The sequence below is a fragment of the Primulina huaijiensis genome, chromosome 6 (genome assembly GCF_012295235.1).
Source record: "Primulina huaijiensis isolate GDHJ02 chromosome 6, ASM1229523v2, whole genome shotgun sequence".
Lineage (NCBI taxonomy): Eukaryota > Viridiplantae > Streptophyta > Magnoliopsida > Lamiales > Gesneriaceae > Primulina > Primulina huaijiensis.
Genome location: NC_133311.1, coordinates 8,686,389 through 8,696,109, shown reverse-complemented (window position 1 = coordinate 8,696,109; position 9,721 = coordinate 8,686,389). Strand labels below are relative to the sequence as shown.

At 38.1% G+C, this 9,721-nt stretch overlaps 1 pseudogene; it reads left to right on the top strand.

The window, feature by feature from the left end:
• Positions 1-218: 218 nt before the first annotated feature.
• LOC140979063 (AMSH-like ubiquitin thioesterase 3) lies at positions 219-9,447 on the top strand (annotated as a pseudogene).
• Positions 9,448-9,721: the final 274 nt, after the last annotated feature.

Below are 9,721 nucleotides of genomic sequence, written 5' to 3'. Positions count from 1 at the left end.
CACAACATATTCTACTAATTTTGCCTTATTTTTGGTTGTTTATAAATTCAAACGGCCTATCACGATTTTTTTCAGATTATTTTAATATTATTTAGTTGAAGATTTTTATATAAATAAAACTTTATTCACCATCATAATTATCTGAACTCGGGTAACAATTCAGCTCGGATGCTCGGTCCATATCGTTCAAAAGAGTTTTTACCGAACTAGTAGTGCACTTTTTTCATGTTACTCTTCGACCCCTTATCTTTATACCGGGCTCACACGTGATGTGGGTCGGGTCTTTCAAGTAATTCTGGTCGGTCGGATTTCCGGGGTCATCACTTTCGTTAACCGCGGCCCCTTTGGCCTCTAGTCCTAAGCAAGCTCTGTTAATTTTTGCTTCGAACTCCCTTCTTTTGCTTGCCGGAGAATCAATTCCCGACGGGAGGATCACCAGCTTCTACCCGCGAAAATGAGGCGAGCGGCGTTTAATGTTATGACGAGTAAAATCGGTGTGGACAATCAGATCTCTCTTCGCAATTACTATCGCATCGCGGATACTCTGCTCAAACAGGTACCAAAATACGATTAGCCTTCTACGTGTTTCGGTTAAAAAGAATGGATTTTACATTCTTTTTTTAATGATAGATGCTAGTATAGGATTACGTCCATGGTACCAAATGGATCGGATCGTGCTGTTGGTTTTATCGTTTTGTGTGTGATTTCTGTGGGAATTATGTGTTTGTGCATTTGCTTTTTGTATCTTCGTTGAAGAGTACAATATTTTTTAATTTTTTGGTCTTTTGTTTCCAAATCTGTTTTTTATTGGCCGAAAAAAACAATTTGCGGTTCTATATTCATTAATTGTGGTTGGTATTTTTTAGCCCTTGTCAATGGTTTTTGCATTCCGCGTACTAGGTGATGCGTGAAGACAACCTTGTTTGGAAGACTAATTAATTTGATTTTTTACGCACGCGAATATTTATAGGGAAGAGAAAATTTTAATTACTTGTATGTGATACTGCTCAGATACTCGAGGTAAGGCGGCAATATTTGTTTGTGTTTTTGTTTGTTACTTATATTTATGAACATCTCTCTAGTTTGTGATGCTATGAGTTTATGCTTTCAATTTGAACAGTTTGGTGTCTGAAATATACCTTACCATCGTGATTACCAGGCATCATGTCTGAAAGAAAGAACTTTTTATAAGAAGGTAGGTATAATGTCCTAATAGTTTCACATGAAAACCATTGGTTCAGTTGACTCTTGGAGATAGCAGTTGAATTTCTTTGTGGTGTTGCAGAAATTGTTTGATGTTCTAGATGAGCTAGAACAACTAAAGCCACAGTTGCGGCAGTGGTTAGATGAACTTGATGAAGTTAATACCACAACTCAAATGAATCAAACTGATGGACCAAACAAAATTTCATATGCATTTTCTGTGAATAATAAAGCTTCCTTAAGCTACAGTAATGTACAGGTATTTAATAGGATTTTCTTGTCCTTTTCCATGCCAACAAGGAGCATATTATTATCCTTTTGGTTTGTATTATTATCCTTTTGGTTTGCACTTTGAGAGAAAGTAGAAAAAGAAACTAAGTACAAAGATGTTGATCTGAAGTATAAACTCAAAATTTTTTGCCGTATTTCTTTTCATTTATTTAAGAGTGTGTTTATCACTAAAATTATGGACGTGCCAGGCACGTGTTCGTGCCAAAATTGTAGAATAACCTGACTTCTTTATCAAACGTTGCGACTCTCGATTCGATCGTTCGTTCTAATTCCCCCGAAATGACTCCAAAAATATGAACGCAGAATGAGGAATATACTGGAATTAAAGGAGGAATCCATAAACAACATCAACATTTATTATGCTGTTATAAATTCGAACAAAACTTTTACATGAAACTTGGATGGACATACTAAAATCTATAAAAGAAGATTGCTGGAAATAGAAATAAACAATAGAACAAATGAGAGAAACTCTGCAGAGCGTTGCTATGGATTTTTTGTGTTGATTTGTCGGTCCTCTTTTTCTGATTCTTCCTTCTTTTTTTGTTCAACTCCGCATGTCAGTTTAGGTTGTATTCCACGATCTCTCCACGATTTTCCATGTTGGGTAGTGGCCTTGACTGGTCGCATCGTTCTTTTCCTGGGCCAACTGCAATTCTTTTGGGCTTTCATCTATTGACTGGTCGCATCGTTCTTTCGCTTATGATCACTATATTGTAGAAATAATACAATTTAGACGATGCAACAATGCAAACGGTACAACAATAGAAATGATATAGTTACAATTAAATAGAAGAATCATCGTCATAATTAAAATGATACAAATGGCTCCCTATTCCACAATCATGTGGATTGCGTCTTCTCGTCCCTCTACGCAATCCTACATCTTCAGGATTTTTCTCATTCGAGTAACCTGGAAAAGTGATAGGTGAAATAACATTCCTCTGTGGTCGAATGTCATGCACAAGATGCTGAGGACAAACATTAAGTAAATTTGTAAAACTTTGTATGTTCGACCAAGACGGAGTTTGAAAATCTTGCTGACCGAACGAACGAAAGTCAGCAATCCCTGAATCATTGAAAAAACCAGGTTGAGTAGTAGAGGTTCCTGCAATATTCAAATCAGTTGACGGAATAGCAGTAGAGGTTCCAGCAAACCCACTTGGTTGCCTAACCATATCACTTCCCCACCCGAATGTTGACTGATGCGAAAAAAAAGAAAGCGTACTGAAATTTTGTTGGACATTAAATTGTCCGGCAAAAGTATTGTACGGGTATGGTTGAAAACCAACAACATTAACTGTAGGTGATATGGTGCGTACAGTTATTCGATTATACCATTGGAAGTAGTCTTCGTCCGTTTGCATCAATCGCCCGTGTCGTACCCCTTTAGCAACATACCTCAACCTACTATTCCACAACTCAATTGAATTTTTATGATAATCTCTTCAATTGGTGTTTCGATGACCTATTCTCGTGATATTATGCATATCATCATGGTCGACGACAGACACTGGAATTTATTGTCGTCTTCGGAATTGTCGCATCACCCGATTAGGACGACGCATCTCCACGATGTCAAAGCAAATAAAGGGACAAACACATCGCCATATAAGGGACAAACACATCGCCATATAGTTAATGTCGTTTGTTTTCAACCATACTTGTACAAAGTTTTTTCCGGACAATTTAATGTCCAACCAAATTTCAGTACGCCTTCTCCGTTTCCGCATCAGTCATCATTCGGGTGGGGAAGTGATATGGTTAGGCAACCAAGTGGGTTCGCTGGAACCTCTACTGCTATTCCGTCAACTTATTTGAATATTGCAGGAACCTCTACTACTCAACCTGGTTTTTCAGTGATTCAGGGATTGCTGACTTTCGTTCGTTTGGTCAGCAAGATTTTCAAACTCCGTCTTGGTCGAACATACAAAGTTTACAAATTTGCTTAATGTTGGTCATTAGCATCTTGTACATGACATTCGACCACAGAGGAATGTTATTTCATCTATCACTTTTCCAGTTTACTCGAATGAGGAAAATCCTGAAGATGTAGGATTGCGTAGAGGGACGAGAAGACGCAATCCACCTGATTATAGAACAGGGAGCCATTTGTATCATTGTAATTATGACGATGATTCTTCTATTTAATTGTAACTATATCATTTCTATTGTTGTACCGTTTGCATTGTTGCATCGTCTAAATTGTATTGTTTCTACAATACAGTGATCATAAGCGAAAGCTTAACTGTATCGATCCGCCCATGGGGATGTGGGCGACGCGGGGCGGCGGTGCTCGATCCACCTGTATCTCCCTAATGAGTCCGCAAGTCTAACTGTCGTTTCGCGTATTTCTGCTGCAAGTCCTGTCCACAAATGGGCTTCATTGGTTGCAGCCACTCCTCATCATCACGGAACACAACCCCTGCCCTCACACACAACTCTGATATGATAGTGGGAAAGAAAAGCCCGATGTGTCTATTATGAACGCTCATAATGATTTGAGAATTGATGAGCTTTCCCACATTGATGTTGTAACCCTTAGATAACGCATATAGCACCACGGCCCGCTCCTTTTGTACATCACTTTTGTGTGAGACCGGCATCATTCTCCTTGCCAAAATCAAATACCAAAGGGCAATATCGGCTGTCAGATATTTCTCATCAAAACAACTCGGTGACCCCCTACTAGTTTCCAGATCGCCCCTGGATGACACAGGGTGTCGATTATAAAAGCGTAATCAGGGGCAGCAACCAAAGCCTGGAAGGCGGAATCATCGACCTCGGGCGTTTCTAAAAATGCATTGATTGTACCCGAATCAAACAATACAAGTCTACCCCGAACAAAGGCCTTGTCATCCGTCCTCTCACCCGCATTTGCCTAAAATTCTCGCACCACCGATACCACCGCCGCTTTAGGTGGAGCTCCAAATTTTTCCCATCCCCGCCTCTCCAACCCCAAAAGAGGCACTACGTATCGATCCTCCTTTTGTCTACGAAATCCCCGCTCGGTAATCGGGTTTCTATGAATTTTGGCATGGTCATACGGAGCCCGAGCCATCTCACTCACAAATCGAGTTCTATCAAAGGAAGAAGAAGAGGAAGAGCTGGGATTACCGTTCGCCTTCTTGGGAGCCATGGTAATAGGAGATGGAGTTAGTCAACTGTGTTGGAGAAGATGACCGGACAGTGGTAGGTTCTTGATTCTTAAGGAAGAGTGGGAGCCGTTGCTTGAATCGTGATTTGGATGGGATTGTTGAAGAGAAAAAGAGAAAAGAGGGATTTTTAAGTTAAGGATTTGAAATTTTTTGTGATGAATGAGAGAAGGGGAAGGGGAAGAAAAAAAGGGTAGGGGAATGGGAGGCGCGCCCGAGCGGTAACAAGTTACCGCTCGAGCGGGACCTTTGTGCTGGAAAAATTTTTCCAGTGCAGAAACGTCGCGCTCGAGCAGTAATATTTTACCGCTCTGTCGCGAACATTATCCGACTATTTTTGTTTTTTTTTAAAAACCAAAACCAATTTATTTTTAACATATCAAAGCGTTATTACAATTTAACAAAAGACTTCATCGATGTTGTCTCTCTCTAACTACCGGTCTGTAACAACGATCAACATTTTGTGCTTGTATTTGGTATACAAGTGTGTACAATCGACACTAATTATTTTTCGACAATGCCGAAACCCATCAACACACGGCCTGAATGCCTAGAAAACATCGTTCGGTGTCTTACTCATCTCAGTGTTGGCTCTGAGATGCTTCCACTCCACAGCTGTTCCCGGATTATATTTGGACAAAACACACATATTTTGGAACTAATTGAACGGAGCTCTCCCATGTACCGTAAGCAATTTCCATGACACGTTTCAAACTTCGCCATGCCTTCGTATACGAGATTTGATATCCATATTTATCTTTCACATTTTCGACGATATACTTATTCTCGTACGAAGGATCACAACGAACAACTCCCAATAGCGTTTGTGCCACCATATCACTATTCAAATTCTTATGGTCTATACCAACAGAAATAAATATACATGTGTGAGGCCCGCCATATTTTGTTATTTTCCAATAACCGGTTTTGGACTTCAAAGAAGCGCGAAGCCCCCATCGACAAATGACCGTAGAAGAATTATTTCTGCAACGTAATTTCCACAAACTGCGTGTGCTATCCATGACACGGTACTCACGCCTGAGCACTCGAACTGAATAATCCTTCACAGATGCAATAAGATCATTCTTATCTTTAAATAACATATTAACGCATAATTCACCTCTATCTGGATTGTAATAGCTTGTTTGCATTCCAGAAGGTACATCGATAGAATCAGGAGGCTCTTCTCCAAAAAATTTATTGAAAAATGATGGCATTTCAGAAGTGTTTGGAAGAAATGGTACGGTCTGCCTCTGTAATGTGTCACGAGATGGTTGCCGAGACGATGTCCCCTCATCAGGATTTGTAAAAGTATTCACTTCATCATCATCATTCACTTCTTCTTATTCAGACTCGCTATATGACATATCGGGTTCAGAATCACTCATACAAATATCATCATTAGTGGCCAGATCCGGACAATGAGCACTCGTATCTAATGTTGGATTCGGCCAATATGGATTTTGTTCCGACGATACATTGATATATTGATCCCAAGACCCACTTACATTATTGAAATTAATATTACCGAGTCCTTCAGTAACTTGTGGAACATAAGATTCTAGATCCTGGAAACCACCATATGTAGAAGTACTTGGTTGGTTATTGAAACCTGAATCGGATGCATGTGTAATGTAGGATTCAGGATCATCAAATCCAACATGATGCTCAATTGAATTTGCTTCCGTGAACTGTAAAGCATCATCATCAACGAGATTGACTTTAATTTCATGCCAAGCTGATCTCTCCATAAATGAATATTTTGTTGACAACTTCAGAGAAAAATTCGTTGGATCGATTCCTAACATTTTATGCACAACTTCAACCAACTCCAACAAATTAATATATTGTAATACTCGTATCGGTCTAACAAATGGAATGCTATATTCAACCGATCCATTATCGATAACTACATGACCACCAAAATACAAGAATACATCGATGTTAGACATTTTGACGATGGAATTTGAGAGAAAATTTATGTAGATTCAAAGAGGAAATTGATAACTCATTAGTCGAAGTTTACAACAATTATATAGACGAAAAATGCTGAAGAATATTTAGATTTCAATTATTGGACTTCACATGAACATTCAGAAATTCAGAATTCACGTGAAAAATTCAGGAAATGAACGGATAGAAAAGAAGCGATAAAAGAAAAAAGACAGAATAAAGTACGGGAAATGAATATAAGCACGGACTCTCGCACGTGGAGCCTCCACGTTGGAGCGTCCGTGCTTACGACTCCACGTGTGCGAGCGTCCATGCTCACGAAGCACGGACCATGGTCCACGTGGAACATGGTCCGTGCTTCGTAAGCACGGATTGCATTAAATTTGAAAAAAAAATTTTAATTAATTTTGAAATAAATTTATATTTTTAAATTAGTTATAAAAAAAACCCTAAAGTCTAAACTTGTGCATGGCAACCAGCAGAAACTGTTTACAGATATATAACTCACACAATTGCTTCAAGCTCCCTAAAAACAGAACTATACTTAGATAATGCAATTTCTTACAAGATTTTTCAATGAGTAAACACATCATTAAGTGTTTCTTTAAAAGGTACTAGCGAGAGATATTGATTGCTGTGTTGAATACCCAAAATATAATCACGTTTCAGTTTTGATAATGAATTAAGTTGAACCATTCCTGGCTTAAATGCGTGAGCAAGAAGTTATTAAATGACTTTTCATGGCGATTAGAGATGTTTCTTGTTCGTTGGCATCTATCGCAGGCAAGAACATATGAGCGAGTATCTTTAAAAAGAGTTGGTCAATAAAAGCCACATTCAAGTACCTTAGACGCCATTCTGATCGGTCCAAAGTGACCACCTACCTCACGATCATGACATTGACTCAGAATCTGTCTCATTTCTTCCTCCGCTACACATCTCCTAATCATGGAATTGCACAAATTCTTTAAAAAAATGGTTCTCCCCAAAAATAATATTTCACGTCAGAAAAGAATTTCGTTCTTTGGTGAAATGATAAATTTGGGGGTAGTGTGCCTGTGACATGGAAATTTGAAAAATTCACATACCAAGGACAATTTTGTATCAAGAATAATTGTTCATCTGTAAACCAATCATTTATCTCGGGATCTATACATTCATTTCTAATATGCTCAAGTCTAGATAAATGATCAGTTACCATATTTTCTACGCCCTTCTTGTCCTTAATTTCGAGGTCAAACTCGTGCAATAATAAGATCCATCTAATTAACCATGGTTTGGCCTCTTTCTTAGTAAGTACGTACTTGAGTGCACTGTGATTAGTGTACACGACAACTTTCGGCAGGACAGGATATGAATGGAATTTATCAAAAGCAAATACTTCTCAGTTTTGCATACACATCCAACACAAACTTGTTTTATGTCTTCCGTCGATTTGCACACTCATTATTCATACCAGGTACAGTATGTATAACTGTATGGTGTTGATCTTGACTTCATTAGCCCAATTTCCTAAGATTTTCATGTGGCTGGATGTATGAGTTATTGTGCCAAATTAGAATATTTTATCGTGTAACCGTAGGTCCCCATATTTGGTATCAAGGCCCATTAGTAAGATATTACGAGTCAGTTTAATCGTAATGTGTACAGAAAAGTGGCTGAGCAAAACTGCTTTTGGTTTTTGGAAGAATATGATGTAGACATTTTCTTTGTTGGAAGACTGATAATGGGGAAGAAATCATTTCCTGAGTTGAAAAATATGAAATGGGATTCTATTAACTTCAGGAGAAGGCCTATCCATGTTGTTTTATTGATTTTGATTCTTTTCTTTTGTTTTCTTTCTGGCCTGCCGTACTTTGCTATACTAAACAATTTTACTCTTTATAAGAACCTCTGACTTGTTTCTAGGTTATGTTACAAGAAGCGATTGCTATTGTCATGGCTCCCACGGACACATCAAGGTATAGTTTTTCTTATTTCTGATAAATTACATTTGCTTTACTGGAAATCGATATTGCTCTCTTTTTGTATTTGTAATCAAGGGTTCTTCTTTTCCTGGTAATCTACCCTATGGACCATATTGCACGTCAGTGACTGAAGCATGGCCAAGCGCAACAGCTTATTTTTATAAACTTTATTGGGGATGGTAATTATCATGTGGGACAGATGTGTGTTTAATGCCAAATTGTTTTCTACTTGTTGGAGGATGAGTGTGAATTTAATGTGTTGGAACAGCTATATATTAGATTGTTAAACGCTGGCCCATCTTATATCCTTCAAGATTTTACATGGATGTTTCTCTAAACTGTTTTCATCTTTGGTCTGAGGTCGACTATTATTTAATGCACATGGATATTTATATGATATTGTTTGCACAGCGTTGTGGAGTATCCATGCTGCTATTGTTCTCTGTTGAATTCATTTGTATATCTATTGCAGCCCTTATGGAATATTCCACCTTTCTGATCATGGTGGTGTTGCTGTTATTAAAAACTGTCAACAGCGTGGTTTCCATCCTCATGAAGAGCCAGACAACGGAAGTCCCATTTATGAACACTGCTCCCATGTTTATATGAATCCTAATATGAAATTTGACGTGGTTGATCTTCGGTGACCCTGCGGCTTTTTACAGTAACACAGTAATTATAAACATTGACATTTTGTACATTCCTTTTAGATTTTGTGAATATAAATCCACTTTATCTTATCATGAAACCATACCCTCGACCTCATGTACAATCTTCTTAATATTCAATAAGAATAATCTTCCCATAATTGCCACCTCATGAAGGGAAAATGGAAGAAATGGAACAATGGAAAGATGAGTATGAACCCATTTATATAAAGATTTTTTTATGGCATCTCAAGAACTTCACTCTATTTATTGCTTATATCGTGTATCACAATAGCACCTGTGATATGATCGGTTGGTAGGTGACAGAGTGTTTAGAAGGGGGTTGAACAAACATTTAACAATTTTACCATCTTTTCGAATAATGAGTCAGTTTATTGATAAACTGAACTTGAGAATCTTGTTATGTCAATGTCGATCAGTTAATTAATGAAAGTGCGGAAATAAATTGAATGACAGAATAAAAATGAAATTAAGAGACACAAGA